Below are 25,767 nucleotides of genomic sequence, written 5' to 3'. Positions count from 1 at the left end.
GGTCTTCTAGAAAAACAGTCAGTGCTCTTAACCTCTGAGCCGTCTCTCCAGCCCCAGCTCTTATCAGGCTTTCATGAAAGTAAGAACAGGCACTCTTCCAGTGTATAGATGGTACCTCGTGAAGTGCATGCATTAGTACAAACACAGAATTCCATTTTGTAGTGATATCTTTGAACCGGATAGTCCAATTCTGTTGGACACAAAGCACCAATCCTTTCGAGGCTCTCTACAGCCTCTACAGCCTCTTAGCTGGCAAAGGTTGAATGAACTAGGTTAAAGAGTCATTGTATCTCTGAAGCTCATTATTCTACCAAGTTTTGCAAGTTAATTATCATCTCAAATTAGGAAATACAGTTTCTTAATGTAAAGGTGTCTTATACTTCAAGTTAATAGAATTGTTTAGGATTAAAATAAGCATGCCACAACATATGTTAACCTACTGATAATCTCAAATAGAGAAAATACTTTAATTTCCTCCAAATAAAATTGGTCTCCTCCTTGTCATCTTCCTCCTCCTCCTTCAGTCCCCTCTCTCCCCTTCCCTCCCTCTTTCAGCCTCCCTCCATCTCCACGGGAAAGAGTCTTGTGTATCCCGGATGATCTCAAACTTGCTATCTACTGGAGGATGCCTTTAAACTCTTGTCTTCCTACCTTTTCTTCTTGAATATTGGGATTACACCACTATGTCCAGTTTAGACGTTTCTAAGCATTGAACATAGGGCTGTATGCAAACCATTCCTTTTTTAAAAAAAAAAATAAGACGGGGTCTCACTATATATCCCAAGATTGCCTTGAACTCAGTTTCCAAAGCTGGCCTCAAACTCAGGTTCTTCCTGCCCCTGCCTCTTGAGTGAGGTACTATACCACATCTGGCTTTATGCTTGTTCTTGATGGAGCGTGGGTCAAATTACTACAACATTTGGGTTCAGTGTACAAATTTTGTTCTCTAAACACTCTCCAGATAAACATCAGGATAACTTTCTTTCTTAAGCTAGTTTGTGCGGCACTTGAAAAAAAGCACTGGGAGAAAGAAGCTGACATTTAAAATAGGATTTGGGGGTACTTGAGAAAATGGTACATAATTGCTTACATCAAACTCTTCTTATGGAGAGAAATAAGAATCTACAGGCATGTCATTTAAGAAAAATGATCATGTGCATAGTAGCTGGTCTCAAGAATTCATCCAGGTTTTGTGGTACATGTATGTAATGATGGTATTTAGGAAGCAGAGGTCGGAGGATCACAAGTCCAAAACTAGCCTGGGCTACAAGTAAGACCCCATCTCAAAACTAAAATCAAAAACAGAAACACCAATGGCTGAGAATGTAGCTCCGTGGTAGAGTACTTGTCTGGCATATACGAGGTGCTGTGCTCCATCTTCAGCATGGGAAAAAAAGAGGTATGAAATAGAACACAACAGAAACAACACAAACACTAGCTCTCCTTTTCTACTAGAGCAAGGAAAGGAAAGATCATATCACTTACAAAGGAAAAAAGGGGCACATTCCTTAGCCAAAGTCTGTGAATCACTGTGCATAAATAGGGAAGAGACAAAAGGCTGTCGCCTCTACCTGGAGCTGGCCTTAGAAAGGCCGCTTCCCCTAACTGCCCCTTCCCTAAGCCGTGACATGCATACTGCTGCATAAGGTTGACATTGTTTGATAAGACAGGAATGTTCATCTGTGTCTGAAAACACATTTTCTGGATAGTAGTGAAGGTATGAACTTAAGGAAGTCTGAAGTTGTGCTCTTGTCCAAGGTTCTTTGCTTTGTTTTCAAACGGCTCTGGATAAGTGTCCTGAAAACCAGCTAAGCTCTTTGTGTCTAACCTTGTGACCTTGGGTTTGAAAAGGTGCTCTGGTGAGGAACTATTACCTACAGAGCTCAACTTTTCGGAGGAAATAAAATAATAAAATGAAATTTAAAGTTTAAATCTGAAATCCAAGATGGGAAAAACAAATAAGCCCCAAATGTCTTACTTCTTAGTGAATAATTCCTTTTCCCTATCATCCTTTTGATCTTTCTCTTTCTTTTGCTTCCTGCCAGCAGGAACATTTTAACCACATGTGTGCCAACAGATAAAAAGGTTTACATATAACAGTCAAAGGCCAACTAGAATCTCCTACTACAAAGGAAGGGGCTTGCAGAAGGAAAAAAAAACTCTAGTACTGGATTTAGGAATGGAGAAGCTGCAATCAATGCTTCCTTGGTTAAGACATTCACTCCCCTAAGCAAATACTTGAGTGAGACTAGAACCTCCACAATGACTGTGTTAGAGTTCCATGAGCTTGTCTCTGAGTGTTTGAAATCCAGCCGTTATCGCTTTTTCTTTCTCTCTTTTACCTCCGTAAACACAAGCGAAGCGAAGCGACAGCACATCTTTAGTTCTCTCTGCTCTCTGGGTAGCTAACAGGTAATCAGATTGTGAAAAAAAAGGAAAAAGATGGGAGAAAGACAGTGAGTAAAACAGAAAGCAGCAGTGTTCTGCAGTTATTTGACTTTGGCAATGGGGCGATTACAGGTTTGCACGTGTGTGCCTGTATGTGCACATGTGTGTGTTAAAAAGCATTGATGCATCAAAGATTTATTCATTGAACAGGCTGATTTATTTAACAGACTTGACATATGTCAAATTCTGCCATGTGCTTATATAATTGTTACCCATTTATCAGAGCTGTAATTTAGGCAAATATTTGTTTTAAAAGTATCTTCTTTTAAATGTCTTTCTCTGGCCTGCTGCACAATCAATCTGGGCTTCTTTTTAATTATGTTAACAATAGCTATTTGGTTGGAGTCTGTGAAATCTAATCTTTCCCCCCAAACTCTTCAGATTTTTCAGGTAATTACTTTCAAGTTAAAATCATACTACATGAAAAAATAAGTATGCACAACATCCTTTTGTGTTTTTTCATATTTTGAATTTTGATCTTCAAAAAAGCAGGTTTTTTTGACATTGTTAAAAATCACAGATCTGATACTGCTAATGTAAAAAGCTACCTAAAGGGACAAAAGGGTATGATTTTTGAGAGCTTATGTGTGGGGGATATGGAGACAGCAAAAGTAGCCAAGCGTGGGGGAAACCTACAAAAAGAATTAAGTAGAAAAAAAGAAGTAAGTGAAATCAAATCTCAATTCTTACAAATTTTGTTAAATCACCCTACCCCATTTGAACACAAAAAATTATTATCTTTTCAACTTAAATGCATGCAATCTATCTAGGTTCTGTGGGAGGTAAAATTTTGCAAAGTATTTCCAAGAAACAAAAATGTCTAATCACTAGCTGCCGGAGCTGCTTTGAATTCCCTCATTGTAAATATGTTACTTGCAAAAAACAAGAGGTTTATTTTGACCTCCCTGGTCAAGGAGTGTGGAGATACATAAGTGATAGGGGTGGGGATAGAAGGGAAATCCCACCACCACAGAAGTAAATTTTTGACCTAGTGAGCAAATACGCTTTTGTTGTTAGTGCTGGGGAAAATGTACAAGTCTTCCAGAAATTAGAGACTGTAATAAAAATGTACCAGCCCAAATTTAAATTGCTCACTAGACAGATGGTTAATTATATTCACAGCCACATATTTCTCTGGGATAGAGTTTCAGACACTCAGCCAGTTTTATTTGATTAGCCGGTTTTCTAGTTAATATGTAAAATGACAGTTACTTGGGGCTTTTTTGTTTCTTTCTAAAAATATATTTTTCGATAAGTGTAAATTCTCAGCCTTAAGAACGCCACTGCTGGGAATAAAATGTTTGGTCACGTTACCCATGTGGAAAGAAGTACGATTCACCCCACAAGCCCCAAATGGTCTCTTGCAGTTCAGAGAAAACCATTGGAGCACCTTTTATTCCCCAAGCAAAACATTCCGGGAACTGTTAGCACACTCTGCTTCTCCAACTAAAACAGTTTTTCAAATCCCAGGACTAAAGTATTTTATAGATTTTTTATTTTTTAAAAAAAGGGTCCTGCCAACCCCACACACAATTGTGTATTCTCAGACAAGTCTAGAAAATGGAACGTTAAAAACACGGCTAAGTGTGCCGTTGTGCCCAGATTTCAACATGTTAGTAGTAGCCAAAGCCGAGAAGCAAACTATGAGACTCGGTCATTTCAAAATGCTACCAGAAGCTAGACAAAAATCTGGAGTGCTGGTGTCAAAATGTGGATCTCGACTGATTTTTTTTTAAAAAAAAAAACTTTGAAAAAGACCAAAAGCCTTGCACGGGTGGCTTGGTCCCTTACAAGTCAGCCAGGAGCAGTCATGCAGAAACCACTGGATTCCTGGGCTGAACTGTGCGGTCTGCACACTTTCCGGTTGCGGGGCCGCCCCATGGCTTCCCTGGGCGCCGGCTGCCTGGGACCGAGTAGAGACTGCGTGAATGCAGGCGCGGCAGCCGGGGGCTCCAGAAGCCCCGGAGAACAGCGGCTGTCGGACAGCCTGGGAGAGCGGGAAGGGGCAGCTGGCCAATTTCAGCAAAGGTGACAAGCTGGGCGAGGCTCGCTTGGGTCCCTAACTTCTTCTCGCCGCCTTTGGCTTTGGCTGGGTAGTGCGAGCTGTGGTGGCGCGGTGGCGCTGCGAGGTGGCCAGAGGCGCCCTGAGCGCGCGGGAGCGCCGGTCGGGGGAGGCGTCGGCACCCCGGCTTCGCACCTCTGCGCCTTCGCCCGGGACGCCGGCCGAGGCCACCGCGTGGGTTTTCCCGCTCGCTCCAAAGCGTGCCTCGGCCGTGCCCTGCGCCCCGGCTGGCCGGGGCTCCCCTCAGGGTCGCCAGGCTGAAGGGAGGTGGCACTCGGCTGGCTCCTGCTACCCTGCGGCGTGCGAGCAAGCGGCCCGACCCGCTCCCTCCCCTCCCCCTTCCCCGGCGGCGGCGGCGGCGGCGGCGGAGGCGGCACACAGGCCTTTCCTAGATTGCAGCGCTCGCTTGGCGGGTCGAGCCGGGTTCCATCGCCCCGGCGGCTTCGCTCCCTGGCGCACACAGACACCGCACGCACTCCATCCGCGCGCATACACACGTCCTCCCCGCTGGCTTCCCTGGCTCGGCTTCTCGCAAGCTTCTCGCTCAGTTGCTCGCACCCACCCCCCCTCCAGCTGCCGCCTCCCCGCGCCCACCGGCCTGGGAGCCAGCGGGAAGGCCTGGGGGGTAACAGGGGGCAGGCTGGGTGGCAGCGCTCACACTCACCTCGCAGGCAGCCTCCCCGAGGCGCACGTCGCTGGCGGCTCCGACTGCCGGCGTCCCTAGCTGTAGCGACCGCAGTCAAGGCTGGGGCTGCCACCGTCGCTGCAGCTGGTCGAGCTGCCGCTGCTGCTCCCGCTCACTGCTGCCGCTGCCGCTGCCTCTGCCTCTGCCTCTGCCTCTGCTTCTGCTCCGTGCGCGGGGCCCGCCAGGTGGACGCGCCTCGCTCAGCTCGCTCGCTCAGGTTCCGCCGCCGCTGCCGCCGTCGCCGTTGCCGCACTAGATTGAGTCAGAGCTGTCGGGCTCCGGCGCGGGAAGTCAGAGCTTCCACCGCCGCCCGCCGGCTCAGCGCTCCTCTCACCGCGCCGCTCGCTCGCCCGCCGGCTCGCCCACTAGCTCGCTGGCGCCGGGACGACCTAGCTCGCGGGCTGCTGCCCGCACAGCGCCTGGAGCCCTCTCTGCGCGGTGGCTGCGGCCGTCCGCGACAGAGACAGGCAGAGGGTGGTTGCGACTGCCGCTAGCGCTGGGAAAGCTCTTGCTAAATGCTGCCACTGCCGCTACTGCCACTGACTGCTGTGGTGGCGGCGGCAGTGACTGCTGCTGATGCTACTGGTTTTCCTTCCCGGGTTCTCCCCCTGCCTCGGCCCCCTCCTCCCCTCCCCTTTTCTCCTCCTCCTCTTCCTCCTCCTCCTCCCCCTTCTCCTCCCTGGGCTGCTTGGCTCAGAGCCTCTGCGGGCGCTGCCTGCTCCCCTCTGCTTCCAGAGCTGCTTCTGCCCATTCAGAAAGGTGCCCAGAGTGGGGCTGCCTGGGCTGCCACCATCGCTTTTGCCCCTGCCATTGTTTCCTCCAACAGGGCTGTTCTTGTTGGACGCGCTCCCCTCCCTACCCTTCTTCCCCACCACAACCCTCCCTTTCTGCTTGCTCTCTCCTTACCCTCACTGCGGTCCCTTCCTCATGTGTCCCCCCCTCCCACCCTGTCCGTCTGTCCCTCCTTGCGGTCCCCTCAGACGTCCGGGAGCGCGCACTGCGCGGCCACCTGTCATAAAGGGCGCGCACCCCCCTTCCCCACCCCCACCCCGCCCCCCACTCACATTCTTGCAGGCCGCCCAGTCCACCGCGCCACTGGCTCCTTCTTTCCCTGGCAGACACGCAGCCGGACAACACTCTCCCACGCCTTTGAGGGCAGTTATGTGTTCAGAGAGGGGCGCTCTGAAGTTTCAGGAAGATATCTGAATGGCTCCACGCATTAAGCATTTATCCATCCAACCTACCCTTAACTTCAGGGACCAAGCCCTGGGAAGGTGGGTTGTGCTGGAAGGGTGGAAACAAGGCAAAGAATTGGAGAGGGGTGAGTTTTTTAGGAAACGAAGCAGAGAAAAGGGGAATCTGAATATGGCCGGGAAGGAAATGGGATCTGACTGCTGTCACTGAAAAATTCCTTAGGTGGTCATTTCCCTTCTGACGTTCTGGGAACCCAACAGAAAACAACACAGGATTGGAAAGCGACCCACCGGCAATGTGTAGTATTTGTGAAGCCCTAGGTGTAAGGTTGGGGCCTGAGAGCCCTAGTTATTGCCGCTAGAGACCAGGGTGAATGATTAAACGTTGACGCTAGAACACAGAGAATAAAGCTAGCTACTTTGTGTGCACTTGCTCCAGCAAATCATTGCCACAGCCCAGCTTCCCCAGTCACGCAGGGCTCAATTTCAGATTTCTCTGCATCCACTGCCACAGCCTCATTTTCTAAGGTCAGACTGGGATCTCCAGTGTGTAACTTCTATAACCCTTCACAGAGCCTCTAGCCAGTCACCTAACTCCTCCCAAGAAACAGCAGACACAGAGAGTGTGAATGGGGTGGAGAAGATATTTTTCCTGGCAAAGTAAAGGCTACAGAGGTTTGTATCGAGTTAAAGGCACACGTCCATGGCTCTTTTATCCTTGAGCCATGGAGTGTCAGTATGAGGTTGGGGCAGGCTTTTACATCCTAGACTCACCCAGGAGTGTGTTTTCAGGGAGATTTAGCTGAAGTCTATCACCCCACCTGCTTGCAATACACTTGTTCTTGCCCTTCTTTTATATCGCAGAGACTCATCCACAAATAACGGCTCATTCATCAAGGAATTCAAACTTAGGGAGTGCATACCTATGTGCCAACCACTATATGGTGAGCAACCTACATGAATTCTTATGTTTAATCCTCATAACAAATACAGTTACTGCCATTTTACAGGTGAGACTATTGAGTCAGAAAAAAAATATACGCCTTGAAAATAGAAAACTTGTCTGATTTACCTTGTATACTGTGCAAATACATTTGCCTCTTCTAGGCATTGAGAGAAATAAAAAAATAAAATAAAATTTAAAACAAAACAAATATTAAGCATGTAAAGTGCCACCATCTTTGGCTGACTTTAAATTGCCAGAATGAATTGCTCTTTGCCCATTTGATTGCACCTTTAACAAACCACATATGCTGTTCTCCTTTTTAAAAGGTAACTGCTAGACAGTGAGATGGCTCAGTGGGTAAAAAGCACTTGCTTCCAAGTCAGATGACCCGAGTTCCATCCTCGGCTCTGACATGGTAGAAGAAGCAAATCAACACCCAAAAGTTTTCTTGTGACTCTACACATGTGCCATAGCATGTACAAGCGTGTCCACACACATACACACGCAATAAACATACAAAGGTTGTTCATTAGCTATCAGTTATTATCTTTGTGTCTCCACTCAAACACACCCAGGAACATTTATAGTGGAACAATTGCAGTTTGTTACTAGTTACAGTGAGGGAGTACACACATCACAAGTCGACTTATGATTGAATCATGCAATTGTATGCTGTAGTTCTAACCCTCGGTAGTATCTCAGGCTGTGGACATGTTTGAAATGGTGTTTCAAGAAGTGATTAAGTTAAAATTAAGGCTATTGCCCTACAATCCAATCCTACAAGTGCACTTAAGAAGAGGACATTCCGACACACAGAGAGATACCAGGAGCTGACACATTGAGAAAAAGAGTGTGTGAAACACCTTTAGAAGAAGCCATCTGCTAGCCAAAGAGGCCTCAAGAAATCAAACCTCCCAACAGCTTTCTCTCAAAATTTCAACCTCCAGAATTGTGAGAAAATAATTTTTTTTTGTTTAAGCCACTCTGTCTGTAGTATTTTGTTATGGTACCCTCAAACAAGCTAATACAGTGGGTAACTATGGTGTAAGAGTAAAGGGCTGGAATAAAGGGTCTATTAGATAATTTCGGTGTTGGTAAATTGGAGGGAGGTCTAAGGAAAGTGGGGGTTTGTGACATGTCCAATGCTGTCATAAAGGAAGGGAAATGTATGGCATGTCATTTTAATAAGTCTTATCTATATAGAGGTCAGACTAAATTCGAAATAAGGCTTCTGTGGGTGGCACAATGACCTTTTTGTCTGTGTTTAGACACTATCAAGTGGCTTGTTTTGTCTCTATTGTGTTCTCAGAGGAACTTCATCTGGTGTTGGTATTTTCTAAAGATTGTTTTGTCCAAGAGAAAACCATGGCTTACCTATACAAGCTGGGTCTGGTGGCACAAGTCTGTAATATCAATACTTGGGAAGCTATGGAAGGAAGATCAAAAGTTGAAGGCCTGCTTCAGCTACAGTATGAGTTCAACAATGGCTTGGGAAAGTTATTGAGGTCCTGTCTCAAATTAAAAAAAAATAACCTAAAAAATGTTTGGGATATAGATCAGTGGTAGTGTGTGCCTCATATACACAGAACCCTAGCCTCAATTAATCACCAGTACCAAAAACTAAAAATAAAAATGATGTTAAAGGCTGCTTTTGCTTCTTTCTCACTTGTGACATCTTACACCATCCATTAGCAATGTAGCTTTAAGCAAGTTCTTTTACCCCTTATGCCTCAATTTTTTCATTTGTGATTGAGGGAAAAGAGTAAATATAAGGTTGTTATGGGAGCTGAATGAATGCATACAATCATATGATATAGTCATATATTATCTACTATACATTTTATTATATAATTATATATATGCATATATATTTAAGGGCTACATATTCTTTAGAAAAATGTTTGACACATAGCCAGCATTTATTAACTATGAACTATTTTCTTTTTCTTTTTTTTAAAGATTTATTTATTTATTATGTATTCAGTGTTCTGCCTGCATGTATCATTGCAGGCCAGAAGAGGGCACCAAATCTTATTACAGATGGTTGTGAGCACCTGTGGTTGCTGGGAATTGAACTCAGGACCTTTGGAAGAGCAGGCAAAGCTCTTAACCACTGAGCCATCTCTCCAGCCCCGCTATGAACCATTTTCTATGTCTATTTTTCCTCAACAGACAATCAACATGAATTAAATGATTACACTTTTGTATTAATACTTTCTTCTGTGCTAGGCTGTGAACTCTTTGAGAACAGCGAAACTGTATATTGCTCCATTAATAATAGCTGATGATGATGGTTAATTTTGATTGTCAACTTGACTGGACTTAGAATCACCTAGGACACACATACGTAGATATGTCTATAACTGTATTCCAAATGAGTTTCACCGAGAAAGAGACCCACTTTCCAGCACCATACATGGCCTGGAGTCTCAGGCCGAATAAAAACAAAAAAGGGAAGCAGGCACCCTCATTCATCCTGCTCTGCTTCCTCATAATCTTTTCACCATGTATTACCCACAGTGATGGAAAGTATCCCCTGAAAATTGAGCCAATTTTCTTTCCCTAATTTGTTTGGAGGGGATTTGGTCACAGTGATGAGAAAAACAGCTAATAAGCTAATTTTTACTGTGCTGTTTCAATGTTGTTGGCATTGATTTAAATGTTATTCCAAGCAAACTTCTGTGACCCCATCCCTATCTAGAGAATAGCCTGGGTATCCTCCTATGGGCCCATATAACATCTGTGTTTACCATAATCTGCACACTAACATGGGATACTAACACTGCTTCTGTTTCTTCTTCCCTTTCTAAACTATTCCCTTTTTTGAGAGGAGAGCAAGCACTTTCAACTTCAGTGCTCATGTCTAAGTACAGCGCCCAACACAACAGAAATATTTAATCTAAAGATAATGTGTGGGTTTTCAGCATGTTCTTTGCTTTGCCTAGGATGGATCTCACAACAGGTCAGTCTTTGCACCATTCATTCATTGTTTTAAACTGAAGAGGTAATGGAGAATCTCATAAAGTGATCAGGCACATCCAAAATCAGACAGAATCACTGTGAGACTGTAAATCAAGATAGTTTCATTTGTGAGCAAATGGACTCTGTTAGTTTAGTGATATCAGTAATAGATCTATTAGGGCTAGGTAGGATAAAGAGAGTATGAGACTAGGCTGTAAGAACTTAGATTTTGACCTTAATTCCATCATAAACAAGCTGTGTCATGTTCAATTAATCAAATTTCTTTGAGCCTGTGTTTTTTCTATGAAGGATGTAGAGAGCACAATCCATTTAGTCACTAAAAACTAGAGGTTGGTAACAAAATGTAGACCTTACTGCAATTTATTTTGAGGTAAAATTATTTAACTTCTTTCTTACCTTCCTAATGCATATTTAGGTGATTCCAAGCCTCTGGAACTCTGAAACAAGTACTCCAATGTAGCCAAATCCTTTCAGGATGTTAACCAAAAGCCATTAGTACTGTGGTTCCCTGCTGGCTTTATTACCTCCCCAACAGTCCCACGTACCACTTATTCTTAGTAAAGGAAGGTACAGTGCCTGGAAAGGTTTGAGGGTACAAGAAGTGCTGCCATCGTGCAGATAAATCCAGAAGCATTTGTTCTACCGTGCTGAGAACATAAACAGGATGTTATTCAGCCCAATTTAATGTTATGCCAGAAGGATAGAAGGTGAATGGCAGAAATAACATTATTTCTCTATCATATGTAAATATAAGGAAGGAACCATCACATTATTTTTCATATAATGTACTGCCATGGTGCCCAGAGACTGTATAATAATGTCATAATAATGGCCTCTGGCCATTGGTTTATTGGACCTTTCCCTGGTTAATTTCAAAGAATAAGAAAGTAACTCAAAGCATCCAGATTTGGGAGGTCAGCATGTTGAGACCAACATCAGATCTTCCAGTTTCTTGACCTGAAACACCTAATATGTTGAGAGATTCCATTAAATATAGTGGAACCAATAAGCTGCCTCGATACTCCCCGCTTTGTCTTAAAGAACATTGGGAAAGTATGGACCTTGTCCTCCTCATAATGGACAAAAGTTCATTTTTTATTTTTTACTTTTAGCATCCCATGGGTGGGACAGAGTATCTCTACTCTATGAGTTATTTGGCTACTATTTGTCTGAGTTCTGGTATTAGGTCTGGTATTTGGAACAAAAATGGTTCCAAAGAGGCCTATGTTCTAGTGGGGGATATGTAAACACAGGAAAGCTGTAAGAATGGGCCATACAGAAAGAGAGCTTAGTGAGAAGTAAGAGTAAGTCAGGACTTCACGGGAACAAAGAGGTTTCATGATCCTTGAACATACAGGAAGTGTAATAGCCCCAGGGAAGTAGCAGTGAGAAGAGCCTGGAGTGTGCATGCGTGCAAGAAAGCACGGGCTTAGGAAGTGCTGAGGCAGGGTCATGAGCAATGTGTTTGGGAATCTGTGACATTCCCAGCATGGCTGAAACCAAAGACTTGCTCCAGGGAACAAGCAAAACTTGGAGGGGATAAGTGAGACCTACTTGGTGAGGCTTTGGAAGCCTATATACTTTACTTTTAAATTCTCACACCTTGCTTTATAAATGTGTAAAAGAAAAGCCATGGCCACACACGAGATTGGTGGTTATGCCCGTGAGGAACCTTTAGATTCAGATAATAGCAATAATGAACTTTCTGATTTATGGTGTGTTTTTACAGACATCATGTTTTCTTTTTCTGACCAGCTTATTCAATGGCCCTGGTGCAAAGAATCTAGTCCCCTCCCTCCTGCTTCCTTAAAACAAACAGCCATAATTATCAGGTTGTGCTCACTGTCCTAAACTGTTAAGTCTGTCTAAGTTGCCAGAGGAGGAGAGAATAGCAGGGTCCACAAATCAAGGCAGATAAGAAAAGCAATGATACTTATCAAGTGCGTGGAATGCCTATCCACATTTTCTTAGCTGATTTGAAATCTGTGTTAGAAATCAGCCTGAGAAAGAACAGCTCCTGCTACTTGAAACCTTTCCCTTGCAGGATAGGACTTTGAAACATACAGGAGCAGGCTGAGTGACTCAAAGTTAGAAAATTGAGGTCTGGAGAAAACGATTTCCATCTTCAGCAGCAAATGGCCACAGGGCGAATCCCCTGATGAAGCCAGCACAAAGAGTTCAGTATGTTGGGCCCTGTCTCAGAGCCCCAGACACTGTTCAAGATGTTTGTGGTCTAGCTGCACTAAGAAATTTAGGAGCAGGGGTAGGGGTGGGGTGAGGGGGGGGACTATCAAGACCCACGCCAGGACCATGGACAGAGATCAGCAGGCATTATTAGCTAGTTCCCAAGGAGATGTGCATGTGTAACCCTCCATCCACCATGCAGCCTTGTCCCTCACTGGCACTGCAGTTCTGGAAAAAAAAATGTGTGCAATGTGTGGTGTCAGTTTGGGGCTTTCCTAGGTTGCACAGTTCCATAACACCCTGCACAGGGTGAGATCTTTCTTTCTCAGGCAAGTCATGGGCTTTATTTGGTGTAGAAGGTATTCATTCATAGTGCTGGTTGTGCACTCGTGGGAATTGCGATGTTATATATCATGGTTTGAAGAGTAGTCCTAATGTGAAGAAACAGACTAACTTCAGTTAGCTCTATTTCTGGACTGGGGTTTCTGTCCCATTAAAGGATGGACCTCAAAATACTTCTTTTCATGTAAAAACAAACATCTCAAAAAAACAATACCTCAGTCTTCTTTACACTAACAACCCACATGAAGGAAAAGAGAATGAGCTGTTTCAATGGTTTTGAATTAAGTAACCTGGAGTCCTTGTGAATATACTCTTGAGCATTTACTGTGTCTTCCCAAAGCTATGTAGTCCCTCTACCAGTAAAAAGGGACCAACTGAATGATCTCTATATTGCAGAGAGCTTATAAAAGAAGCTCAAGAATTATGGTTATAAAACATCTCACAAGGAGCTGGGGTGATGGCTCAGTCAATAAAGAGCTTGGCACTCAAGGATGAGGACCTGAGTTTTTATTCCAAGCACCCAGAGAAAAATCAGGGTAGGGCGATATACACCTGTAATCCCACAATTCAGGAGACAGAAGCAGGACTATTCCTGGAACTTTCTGACAGCTCATTTTAGACAAATTGATAAACTCTGTGTTTACCGAGATACCCTGTCTCAAAAAAAGAAGTGATGGTAATGAAGACATTGTTCTGTAGTTGAGAGATCATACTTCTTTAGTAGAAGGCCCAAGCTTATTCCCTGCTTCAGGAGACCAGCACCCTCTTCTGGATTCTGTGGGCATCTTCACACATGTGCACATACCCGCCCCCCCACACACACAAGTGCACACAATAAAAACTAAAATTAATCTTTAAAAGTTAAAATGGAGAGTGATTGAAGAAAATATCTGATATTGACATCTGGTCTGCAAACACACCCGCAGAAGGGCATGTACATGCATGCTCACACCCACACGTCCATGTGAACTCACATATACCTACCTGCATATAATAATTGTGTCTATTTTTACAATGATTCCTGATGCTCCTGAAATTTTTCTTCCTGCAAGAAGGTCTCCCCAACATTTCTGTGCAGAAGGTGTGAATTCGTTTCTAGCTACACTTGAAATTCTTAGTCTGTTCTCCTTTTACTCTGTTGGTAGCTGCTGATGTTGATAATTGGGATAATGATGATGGTATAATCTGGAGAATAATGACTGCCTGATACCATGGAATAAACAATACCATGGAATGTAGTAAGACAGGAAGAGATTACTTTACAAAGGAAACAGAATTTCTGCCTAGTTTTAAGGTCTGATGTTCGCTGAACTAGCCTCCCAGATTCATTTACATAAGTATTCAAGCCAAAGTCCCCAGAATATTATGCTAGGGATTACAAAGCAAAATGTGTGCTAAGAAACCCCTACCAGGAATGGTGTGATTCAAAAGAGTTAATGCAGGACAAAGTAAGGGAAAATATGTTTTTATTCCTCCATAATAAATAAACCATTTTTTGGGCCATAAACAAGCCAACCTACTGGCTCCTAAGACATGTGGAGTCAACACACACCCAATATGACTATCTGCTTAGAAAAGTCAGTACTTGTCTGTAACTTGGTTAAGTTACAGGAAATTCCTTTTTCTTTCTTATTTCGTACCTCCCGAATCTTCAATGGCTCTTTAAAGCCTGAAAAACAAATGTCAAAATCCCTAAGCTAATAATCATGAAACAGCCCTAACCTGTTTTTCCAGCTCTGCACAGCTGTTGCTCCAAATACAGGGACATTCTCCATTTTCTATCTCCATGTCTTTGTTCTGGTTATTCCTTCAGTCTAGAAAGCCCTTCTCCTTTAAGATTTAACTGAAATATCATATCCTTTCTATGGCCTTTCATTGATTTTTCCAGGGCTGTCACAAATTACTGCAACTTTGGTGACTTTAAATGACAAAAATTTGTTATTTCACAGTTCTGAAGTCCAGAAGTCTGAAATTAAGTTGCCAAAAGGACCACTCCTCCTCCAGTGTGTCTAGGGAAGAACCCTTACTTACCCCATCTAGCTTCTGGTAGTTCCTGCTATTCCATGACTTAAAGTAACATAACTACAATATCACTGTTTGTCTTCCTGGCCTCCTTCTTTTTGCTTCCATATTTCTCACCTTATATTGCCATTTTTATTGGATTTAGGAGCTACTGGGTTAACCTAGAGTGCTCTTATCTAAAATATCCACTTAATTATATCTGTGAAATCTCTTTTTCCTCAATAAGTTTATACCCAAAGTGCCAGGAATTAGAACTTGGATACAACTTTTAAATGTTCATTGTTCAACCTATTACTCTTTCCAGAACAAATTAACATTCTTTTTTTTTTTTACCTAATACAGCACTCATAAGATTTTCACTTTCTTCATTACAGGTGTGTGAATACAATCTCTTTGTCTGTCTGACTGTCTGTCTGCCATAATATCAAGTCCTTCAGCAAAGAACTATCTTATTCATCTCTATATAACACATTGATAATCCCAGTACTTGGCACATGTGGATGTTAATTATTATTTAAATTTTAAAATGGCTGGCCTTCCTTTCTGTTTCAGGATAGAAGGAAGCAGCTGTAAAAAACAGAAAGTAGCAATAATGTGCTAGTTTAGCATATAGAAACAAGCAGATTTTCTATAAAAGGCATTACTAAGTTTTTTCTAATATTATAACCAAAATAAAATGTGTAGTAGGAGCTGCGGGCCTCTTCCCACAGCCCAGCTCTTAGCCACCTGGCTAGCTTATACCCCGAAATAACAACACACAAACTGTATTCTTTTAAACACTGCCTGGCCCATTTCTAATAATGTGTGTAGCACCCCAAGGTGCGCTTACCGGGAAGATTCTAGCCTACGTCCATCCTGGGTCGGAGCTTCATTGCGTCTGCTCTGGCAATGAGCTGCCTGGTGTCTGTCTGAGGCGTCTTACCTCACTTCCTCTTCCTCCCAGCATTCTATTCTGTTTACTCCACCCACCTATGTTTTAACCAAAGAGGGCCAAGCAGTTTCTTTATTTTTTAACCAATGACCTTCCTCCATCAAAAATGGGTTTCTAGAGAACTCCCAACTTAAACTATCCTGTCTTTGAATGTTAGTATATCTTTTAATGTTGATTTATATGAGTAGCTATAGAAATGATCATTTATCCACACACCTTCAAGCACCCAGTCTTTGACAAAGAAGCAAAAAATACCAAATGGACAAAAGAAAGCATATTTAACAAATGGTGCTGGCATAACTGGATATCAACATGTAGAAGATTGAAAAAAGATCCATATCTATCACTATGCACAAAACTCAAGTCCAAATGGATCAAAGACCTCAACATAAAACCAGACACACTGGACTCCATAGAAGAGAAAGTGGAAGCACACTCGAATGCATTGGCACAGGAGACCACTTCCTAAATAGAACCACAGCAGCACAGACACTGAGAGAAATAATTAATAAATGGGACCTCCTGAAACTGAAAAGATTCTGTAAAGCAAAGGACATGGTCAACAAGACAAAACAACAGCCTACAGAATGGGAAAAGATCATCACCACCCCCACATCAGAAAGAGGTCTGATCTTCAAAATATACAAAGAGTTCAAGAAATTGATCGACAAAAGAACAAATAATCCAATAAAAAAATGGAATACAGGCCTAAACGGAGAACTCTCAACAAATGAATCTAAATTGGCTGAAAGACACATAAGGAAATGCTCAACATACTTAGTCATCAGAGAAATGCAAATCAAAACAATTCTGAGAGTCCATCTTATACCTGTAAGAATGGCCAAGATCAAAAACATTGATGACAACTTATGCTGGAGAAGTTGTGGGGCAAATGGAACACTTCTGCATTGCTGGTGGGAATGCAAGCTGGTAAAGACCCTTTAAATATCAGTCTGGCGATTTCTTGGAAAATTATGAAACATCCTTCCTCAAGACTCAACAATACCACTTTTGGGTATATATCCAAAGGATGTTCAGACGTGCCACAAGGACCTGTGCTCAACTATGTTCATAGCAGCATTGTTTGTCATAACCAGTACCTGGAAACAACCTAAATGCCCCTCGACCAAAGAATGGATAAGGAAAATGTGGTACATTTACACAATAGAGTACTACACAGCAGAAAAAAATAACGACATTTTTAATTTTGCAGGCAAATGGATGGAGCTAAAAAACATCATTTTGAGTGAGGGAACCCAGACACAGAAAGACAATGATCACATCTACTCACTCATAAGTGGTTTTTAAATGGAAATCAAAGAAAACCAGCTTACAAACCACAATTACAGAGAACTTGGACAACAATGAGGATCCAAAGAGAGACATACATAGATCTAATCTACATGGGAAGTAGAAAAAGACAAGATCTCCTGAGTAAATTGGGAGCATGGGGACCTTGAAGAGGGTTGAAGAGGAGGGGAGAGGCAGGGAGGAGAGCAGAGAAAAATGTAGAGCACAATAAAACTCAATAAAATAAAAAAAGAAATGATGATTTATGAAAGGACAATGCATATGATATTTATAGAGAAATATATGATCATCTATCAAGAGGTACAGCTAATAAAATACTGTCAATGATAAATGGAAAACTTCATTGTTCCAGTAACGGTTAAAACCATAGACTTGGTCAGGAATATCTACCATTTTTTCCTAAAAGTATCCACATTGTGGGTGGAGCTTCCCATGAAAATACTAACTAGTTAGGGTATGTATTCCAGACTCATTGTATAGATCAGAAAACATATTTGCTTACCAAATTCTATCTAATCAACAATCCTTTAAACACAAGAATAATCCAACCATTCATTCTCTACTGAAACCAGGGAAGCATGAAGAAGACCACCAGGAAGTATATTTGATGATGTCTGCTAGACTCATAACATCCTCATAAAATTTTGGAAGAATATTGTGACAAGAACTTTGGAACTGATCATAGGGATTCCAGATGCCAGAATCAAGGCACTTAAATAAAAGAGGAGAGTTAAAAGTTTCCTGGCATTCCCAGAGTGGAAGATGGTAGAACGAAGAGAAGAGTGTTAAAGTATCTTCATGCAGAAAAACTAAGGAATAAGAACAGAATACTTGGACAGGAGAAGGGAAGTAGTCTTGTTCAAATATTCTCCAAAATATACTGCAGAAAATTGCCCGTGGGTGTGAGAGTATGGACTGATGAGCACCAACACGAAGCTTAGTAAGAAGGAATTGGAGCCAAAAAGCTGAAAACAAGAAGCTGTGTACATTCTTATGGAACTTTGGTTGTGGCCCAGAAGATCTGTAGCATTACCAGTGCACATGCATATAGTGCTTTTTAATTATAGTTATTTCACCCTTATTTTTTATGTAGCTTTTAAAAAATGGAAAGAATAGAGAAATCCACACCCTCACACAGTACTAAAATTCTATGTTAACCATTGCATTTGTTACTTATATAGTCTTTATGAGATATAATGTAGACAAAATTATTATTATTTTCATCATCATTATAACATTTACCAGTTAACAGAAAAGGAAGCCAAGAGGAGCAAGTGGTTTATGCCCAGCCACACAGTTGATAAGTGATAGAATTGAACCTTTACCAGAGAAGTACGGAACTCCTGCTGCCAGAAGCTGCATGCTATTTCATACTGCTGTACTTTTGTAAAGCTCTTTGCTCTGCCTGGAAAGCTGTTTCTTTGGTGATCTGCTGCTCAGTGTCAAGGCTTAGTTTGAATGCCAAGGCCTCAGTGAAGCTTTTTTTGGCTTTTTACACCTTCAAGAGGAATAAATGAGAAAAAAGAATAATCTGTTCAGGTTTTTGAAAATAGGACAATGAGTGGCGATTTCCTCAGGGCTCTTATGCCATCTTGTATACTATAAATACCTATTATGCGTTTGGTTATATTTTCTAGGCAAAGAATTCCTAAATCCCCAAGGGTAGGGGACCTTGCTTCCTTTTTTAAACTTCTCCATTATTCAGACATTATTAGAAACATTTCAAGAATGAGGTGTCTCAATAAGTGAATGAACTGAATATTTCATGCACACTCTTAAACTAGCACTAGCCCACAGAAGACTGTTTTTAAGAGATATCTCTAGAGAACAGCAAGTTCTTCCTTGTACATGACTCAGTCAACAAATTAATAAAAAGAGTGGATGAATCTGGGACAATTGCCAGGTTCCTCATTCAATACGAGGTCACTATGTCCAGGACCACTGTCTCTGTAAGAGGTTCATTAAGTTTCAGGGTTGATGTGAACCTGATGGCAACTCATCCCACAAAAGACGTCTCCATGTCTCCCTGCCTGAATTCAGATGGCCCTAGAAATGGAGAGAGTTTAGGGGTGCAATCAGGAAGGGAAGACAGCAGAATAGGAAAGGAAAGAGAAAAGAGACAACAATGGGCATAAGGACGACAGAGAACAAGAACGGAAGAGATACCAGAAAGTGGCAGATGTACCTCCTTAATTCACAAGGTGGACACCATAGGAGTTTGACGGTGTCAGCTAGTTGATACCACCTCCATGTAAAATAGTATTAACTGAATTTCCCAAAGCATAGACTTGATGCATTTAGTCACACACTCTTAAGCACATAGCACTGGTGCTGACCTCCTGGGCTCTTCACCCTTCAGATGATCGGTAGCAAGGTGCAGTAAACACAGGCCATGGTGTGAGGCAGATGCAGATTTATATCCCGAGCTGTGTGGTCTTTTCAAGTCACTCTCTGAGGCACATTTTCCTTATCTGTCACATGAGGATAATATTTACCGTGTAAGGTTGTCTAGATTCTGAAGATTAGCAGTACTCTAATGAGGTACTTAGGAAATATGCACTCAACAAATGCTAGCTACCGTGATGATGCTGTCAAAAATTAGCACAACAAAAAAAAATCACAGACTTTGGAATCAAATTTTATTTGAACTCTGTTTCTGCTGTTTATTAGCTGGATTTCATATCATCTCAGAGAAATTCACTCCCTCCTCCATTTAAATTGCTACCTGTGCAGAGCTGTATGAGAGTTAGGAGCACAACTTCTGGAGTTTTAATCTTAGCTCTGCCTCTTACTGTGCCGTATTATGGAAATGACCTAATCAGCCTCGCTCTTCCTCTTTCTGTGTTGGTGCTAGGATTTAAACCTTAAGCTGTGTGATATTGTCAAGTAATACTCTGAGGTTCATGTTCCTCACCTGTCACATGAGGATAATAATATTTACCGTGTAAGGTTATCTACATTCGGAAGATTAGTGGTACTGTACATGAAGTACTCAGGGAGTAAACAGGCAACAGATGAGAGCTACTATTAGGATACTGTCTTGCATGACCCTAGTTCTGGTATTGCAAGCAAGCATCACCATGTCTGGTGCCCTGTCCTCCACTCTGAGCCCTGGTATTATTTCTCAGTGATTTTCTTTGAATACCATGCACTGTGTCAGGAACTCATTCTGGACATGCAGTATAGATTCACTCAATAAACATGCTGATGGGCTCTGACTTTCCTGCTTGTTGAGGGAGACGTGGCTTCTGAACTCTGAGCTACATTTCACTTCCTATGAAAGCCAGGTATACGACTTCCCTGTCTAGCAGAAGTTACAGAATAGTGCCTAGCCACAGATATTAAAATTCTCTCCTGCACATTTGGTTGTTCCATCAACATGTTCTAACCTTTGTCTGACCTAATCAACTAAAATTTAAAGTTCTAAGATATTAATGTCTACAAACACATTTGCAAAAAACAGAAAAGTTTGCTAAAAGCACATTTCTGTACAGACATTCCTAACTGTCTAATTCTCTATTGACTCCTGTTATAAAGTTGAAGGCGTGTTCCCATGGAAACTGTCCCCCAAAATGCACTGAATCAAAAGCTTTTGGTGAAGAAGGGTCAACTCTGCTATGTTGGCAAGGACTTTGTAAAGATTGGGCAATGTGTGAAATGAAGTACATAAAAACAAAATGAGACATAATAAGAAAACAGTAGAAGGAGTTAGCAACAGGACAAGTTGGTCACACAGCTATGCCTCCCCCCCATCCAGCCTATAGGAAGGATTAGGAGCCTTTACTTTAGGCTCTCATAGACTGCATTCTAACCCATCTATTACACCAATAGCCTCTGCCATCCTTTATTCCTTTTAGTAGAATCTCCATAACACTTACCACTTAACATATTGTGGTTTTTGCATATTTATTTTTTGTTCCCCTCCCATAAAAAATGTAAACAACAGGAAACATGATTTATGTTTTTTTCTCCACTACTGTATCTTTATCATTTGGAACAATGCATGATTCATAGTAGATACCCAATAAATAGTTGTTGAAGGAGTGAACAAATTAAAGAATATTATTCACTCTGCCCAAGAAGTATGTTTCTTTCTCCCAACCTCCTTTACTGGGTGAACTCCCATAGATGATACATCACTTCTTCAGGGACTTTCCTGAATCTTACACCTTAGCTTTGGTAGGATTCTCTGCTATAGAAGCCTTTACCTTCCCTATGAAATACAACTAAAGAATAAATTAGATGTTTCCTTGTTTGTTGTCTTTGCCATTCAAGACAGAAGTTCTGTAAAGGTAGGGATTGCATTCATTGGCCAGTGCCTACAACAGAGCCTGTCATCTATGGAACAGGACATTTAAGCTCAAATACTTAATGATTATTATTGAATTTGGACATACACAAAGAACTTATGGAGTGGTCCTTTAAGGATTTTTTTTTTGAAGAGGAACTAAGAAGACTTCTGGTGAAGAATGCCATAAAGAATAACTGTGGAGGCCCACATGGCTGGAAAAACAGGTAAGCAGTCAGGGTAAAATCCACCAGAACACTGGTTGCAGTGCCTTACCACTGTGCTTATTCTTTGATACAAGAGTTTGCAAAACTCAAGCCTGAATCAGAAAGAGAATGTGACATGAAGGATAGCAATGGAAAACAGGCCAAATATGAAAACATCAGATAGCCTTATTTGGAGATATTTTTTAATTCAGTTTGAAGATGGAAGGATAGCCTGACTCAAAAGAAGAATCACTGCACAGATGATATGGCCACCAACATCAACATTTTTATGGCAGTGCCATCTTTTATATATATACTGGCAGTGGTGGCTGTAGTGACAGCTATTCTGGAATAGCAGAGACCTGCAGATGAGTTCCACAAGAAGGAAGAATATGGTAGATGACAAACTGTGCTGAAGAATGCATCTCCTAACAGTGCTCTAAAAGAACTAAGGAGAGCCTTTAATCCCAGCACTCGGGAGGCAGAGGCAGGCGGATCTCTGTGAGTTCGAGACCAGCCTGGTCTACAAGAGCTAGTTCCAGGACAGGCTCCAAAGCCACAGAGAAACCCTGTCTCAAAAAAAAAAAAAAAAAAAAAAGACAAGAACTAAGGAGAGCAAGATGACTTAGAGGATAAGATCACGTGACACATGGGCCCGAAGACATGGCTTCAAACCCTAGATCTTACAGTGAAAGAAAGAATCAATTTCCAAAAGTTGCCCTCTGGACACACATAAACTATGCAACTATGAATCTCTAGTAGGAATCTATAGATTTGCCTATTCTAGACTTTTTATATGAATGAAATTTGAATGAAATGAAATGTGTGACCTGGCAATGCTGAAGCAGGCATGAGCGGTCCATATGGCTGTTCCATTGAACTTGTCTATATTGGGTTTCATAGTCTCAGTTGATGAGGACAACTTACCAGGTCTTTTCCTCATGAGAGCACTAGATCTCATTACAGATGGTTGTGAGCCATCATGTGGTTATTTGGAAATGAACTCAGGACCTTTGGAAGAACAGGCAGTGCTCTTAACCGCTGAGTCATCTCTTCAGTGAATACACCATATTATTTTGTGACTTTCTTCTTTCATTTAACATGTGTTTCAGGTTCATCCATGTTGTGCCATCTATTCAAAGCAACATAAGATCCACAAAAATACCAGAGAGTCAATTTTGTGTTGGCCAGCTACTCCATAGTGCCTGCCTTGAATATGGTTGATATATCCAGTGACATTTCATTGGAGAAAACAGATTTTCCCTTTCAAGGCAGGAATGAAATACAGATTTATTCTTGGTTAGATATAGGGCTTTGTGTCCACTTCCACTTCTCAGTGCTGGGGTTTTGTCTGGTTTGAATCTGTGTAGGTTTTATCCATGTTTTCACTGTCTCTAGGAATTCACGTGTGCAACACCCCCGTTGTGTATGGAAGACATTTTCCTTGGAGTCATCTTTCAGCTCTGGCTCTTAGAATCTTTCCACTTCCTCTTCTGCGGAAATCCCAGAGCACGGAGGGTAGTGATTTGATAAAGACCTCTTATTTAGGGCTGAGTCATCTAAAATCTGTCACTCTCTGTACATTGTCCAGTTGTGGATCTCTTTTTTAATTCTAATCTTTTGCAAGAAGAAGCTTTTTGGATGAGGATTGAATAATGTTCTGCTCTATGGGTATACAATATGTCATCAAGAGTCATTTTCTTGCTGTTCCTTTGACAAAATATTAGTAGTAGGATTTCCCCTAGGCATGTGACTTATATAGTCTCAGGTTCTTGGCCAGTTTAGCAGTGTAATGTATGAATTATGTCTCAAGATGTGGCCTTAATTTCAATAAAAAGTAGTTGGTTACTCCCATAAAATTTGTGCCACTATTGCACCAACCCAGATAATATCTTGCAGGCAGGTCTCTATGTAGATCACAGGTTTTGTAGCTCAATGAAATTGATGATTACTTTTCTCTTTCAGTAGAGTTCTAAGTAATTTCTAGCACTATGAATGTTAGTCTTTAGGGGTGAAGCTTACAGTTGAGCAAAAGCTAGATTTGTCTGTTAGATGACATAAGCAAATTCTCTTGTCAGTAATAGGGCCTTACCTTCAGAGCCTTGACAATATCCTGTTATATTTGGGTGGGTGGTCTATGAAACCCCTTTGACCAACAACTCAACAAAATATAACCCATTCCTACCACTGGGGATTTTACTTTGTAAAAAAAGTATTAGGCATTATTTACCTCACTGTATGGTGACTCTATTTAAATTCATTTCATATATGTGTATATTTTAGGAAGTTTCTATGGTAGTAAGTTTCTATATGGCTTTTTGGCGGGCACTCAGTGTTTAATTGTCTCTCCATTATTCCTTCCATTACCTTGGAATCCTATCTCCTTCTCCACTTAATCCCCCTATTTTAGTTTCTCCATTATCTCTTTATAAAACTACACTCTATTTTCCCTTTCTTTGGAAGCTTCTCATGCCCCCTCCCTGTTACCTAACTTCTGTAATTATTTGCATTGAAATACGCATATATAAAGCTTAACAGCGATCATCCACTTATAAGGAAAAACATGCAATGTTTGTATTTTAGGGGGAGCTTGAGTTACTTAATTCAGGATGTTTTTCTTTTTTTCCTAGCTCCATCCATTTACTTGCAAGTTTCAGGGTTTCATTTTTCTTAATAGCTGGGTGATATTCCATTGCAAATATACTAGACCTTCATTATCTATTAATCAGGTGATGAATATCTAATCTATTTCCATTTCTTGTTATTATAAATAGAGCAGCAATGAACATTGATGATCAACTATCTCTGTAGTAATATGTAAAAATCCTTTGGATATATGCCCAAGAGTAGAATAGCTGGATCTTGGGGTAGACCTTTTCCCAGCTTTCTAAGAACAGCCACATTGGTTTCCATAGTGGCTGTGCCAGTTTTCAATCTCACCAGCAAGGAACAATGCTCCTTTCATGCATCCTCACCAGCATGTGCTGTCATTTGTTTTATTAATATTGGCCATTATGACTGTGATAAGATAAAATGTCAAAGTAGTTTTAATTTGTGTTTCCCTGATGACTAAAAATGTTGAACATTTAAAAGTGTTTCTCAACCATTTGTGTATCACCTTTTGAGACCTCAGTTTAATTTTATATTCCGTTTTTAAATTAGGTTATTTGTTTTTTTGAAGTTCAGGTAGGTGTTAGTTCTTTATATATTCTAGTTATATAAACCTTAAATCAGCTATATTCTTGGTAAAGATTTTCCCCCTTTCTTTAGTCTACCACTTTGCTTGAATGATAGTGTCCTTTGCTGTATAGAAGCTTTTTAGTTTCATGGGGTCCCATTTAATAATCATTGGTCTTAACGCTGTGTTACCAGTGTTCTGTCTAAAATGTCTTTTTCCTTTGCCAATGAACTCAAGCCTATTTCCTACTTTTTCTTTTGTCAAGCTCAGGGTATATGGTAGTACACTGGGGTAGATGATCCATTTGGAGTTATGTTTATGCAGTAGAAATAGATCTATTTTCATTCTTCTACATAAAGCCATCCAGCTTAACCAGGACCATTTGTTAAAGATGGTATCTTTTATGCAGTATGTATTTTTGGCCATAGGTGTGTGGAATTATGTGTCTTTACTTCTATTCCATTGATCAGCATGACTATAACTGTTGCAGGAGCTCCTTCCACTCCTTCACCCAATAGCCACTGAGATACCAGCCCAGTGGGGCGTGGTCTCTCTCCCTTTAAAAAAGCGGCCACTTCCCTCTGCCCTCGGTCTGGCTTCCAGCTCTGCTTCCGGTGACTAGGTTCCATTCCTGATTGTGCAGAGGGCTGTTGTCTGGGACAGTGATCTGTTAGTTTTTCCCCCTTAAAATAAATAACCTCTCTAATAATCTAATTCCAAACTGGTGTGGAATTGTTTGTGACTTAAGCCTTCATATAACTTTTGGTTTTTTTTTGGGGGGGGGCTTTCTGTAGTTTTGCATGAGGGCAATGATGATCTCTAAAAATGAATTAAGAAGTGTTCCTTTAGTTTTTACTTTGCAGAACAACTTGGAGGAATATTGTTATGAGTTCTTCTCTGGAGATCTGGTAGAATTTTACAATGAATCTTTTAAAGCTTTAGGTTTGTTTTTTTGTTTTTTTTTGTTTGGAGATTTTTAAATTACTCAT

General features: G+C 41.5%; 1 protein-coding gene across 1 annotated transcript in view; it reads right to left on the bottom strand.

Moving 5' to 3' along the window:
- Nexmif (neurite extension and migration factor) overlaps nucleotides 1-5,797 on the bottom strand; it is a 141,428-nt gene extending 135,631 nt beyond the window's left edge. Inside the window, exon 1 of the mRNA XM_013354666.2 lies at nucleotides 5,175-5,797. The gene's annotated coding sequence lies outside the window, so the exon portion shown is untranslated. The remainder of the gene's footprint in view (nucleotides 1-5,174) is intronic.
- Between the last annotated feature and the right edge of the window lie 19,970 nt (nucleotides 5,798-25,767).

This window comes from Microtus ochrogaster, unplaced genomic scaffold, assembly GCF_000317375.1.
Source record: "Microtus ochrogaster isolate Prairie Vole_2 unplaced genomic scaffold, MicOch1.0 UNK57, whole genome shotgun sequence".
Taxonomy (NCBI): domain Eukaryota; kingdom Metazoa; phylum Chordata; class Mammalia; order Rodentia; family Cricetidae; genus Microtus; species Microtus ochrogaster.
Note: the sequence above shows the minus strand (reverse complement) of the source record. Positions and strands in the feature narration are given on the sequence as shown.